We start from the raw sequence: 1,250 nt of genomic DNA, 5'->3' as shown, positions 1-1,250 counted from the left end.
TTTTCCTCCCTCCCTCCCTTCCTTCCTTCCTTCCTTTCTCACTGTGTGTTGTGTTTTCCTGTTGCTTTAAGGGACAAGCCACGCCCACTCCATTACCTCTGACCTGCCCACCGCCATCTTGGGCTCTTCCTTTTCTGCTTCCTTGACGTGTGTGCTTTTTATTATAAGGAAGACCTGGAATGTTATGGTTTTGGTCCCTTTAAGCCACACCCATTCCCCTCCCCATCCACTGAGGCAGGCTGATCTTCAGCTTCCAGCCTGAGCTTGCTCTCTTTTTCCATCTTCCTCTCGGAGAGGCAGCTCGCTTCTGCCTCTCTCCCCACTTCTAAGCTTCCCCCCTTCTCTGTCTCTCTCTCTGTTCCCCCTTCACCCTTCCTCATCCATAACTCCCTGAATAAACATTCAACCTCACCCTGCATGTCGTGTCTATCCATGTTTCTGTCTCCTGCCTGCCCGCCATGTGTCTCCCTGGAACCAGCCACTGCTCTGGGACCAGCAGCCGTCTCTGCCTGGGGCCCACTGCCTGCTGCCACATGGCCGCCACCACTGCTCTGAGACCAGCAGCCATTTCTGCCTGGGGCCCACTGCCTGCTGCCACATGGCCCGCCACCACTGCTCTGAGACCAGCAGCCATCTCTGCCTGGGGCCCACTGCCTGCTGCCACATGGCCCGCCACCACTGCTCTGAGACCAGCAGCTGTCTCTGTCTGAGACTGGCTGCTCCAGGGCCCGCTGCCTGCCGCCACATGGCCTGCCGCCACCATTTGGGCCCTACAGCATTTCTGCTGCCTACTGCCACCGGGGATGTTGCAGCATTTTTTTAAAAAAAGAACAACACTGTGTAACCCTGGCTATCTCTCACTCCATAGACCAGGTTGGCCTCAAACTCACAGAGATCCGCCTGCCTCTCAAGTGCTGGGATTAAAGTGTGTGTCACTGTGCTCATGTTTGTGAAGTGTTTTTAATTACAACTTCAAGAACATTTGCCAGGATAGAGTTTAATAGTTCTACGATCTAAAGAACAGGACAGACTGGGTGAGGGTGAGGTGTAATTTTGCTCCTTGGTGCACCAGCTATTATGGCACACATGGCTGGCTGACCACTACTGTTTTATGATGTTGTGTGAGCTCGGTTGTTGCTGCTATAGAGCTAAGACTCACGGGCGCAGGCCTTTAATCCCAGCACTTGGGAGGCAGAGGCAGGCGGATCTCTGTGAGTTCGAGACCAGCCTGGTCTACAGAGCTAGTTCCA

This window comes from Microtus ochrogaster, unplaced genomic scaffold (genome assembly GCF_000317375.1).
Source record: "Microtus ochrogaster isolate Prairie Vole_2 unplaced genomic scaffold, MicOch1.0 UNK14, whole genome shotgun sequence".
NCBI lineage: Eukaryota > Metazoa > Chordata > Mammalia > Rodentia > Cricetidae > Microtus > Microtus ochrogaster.
The sequence above is the reverse complement of the archived record's forward strand: the minus strand, read 5'-3'. Positions refer to the sequence as shown.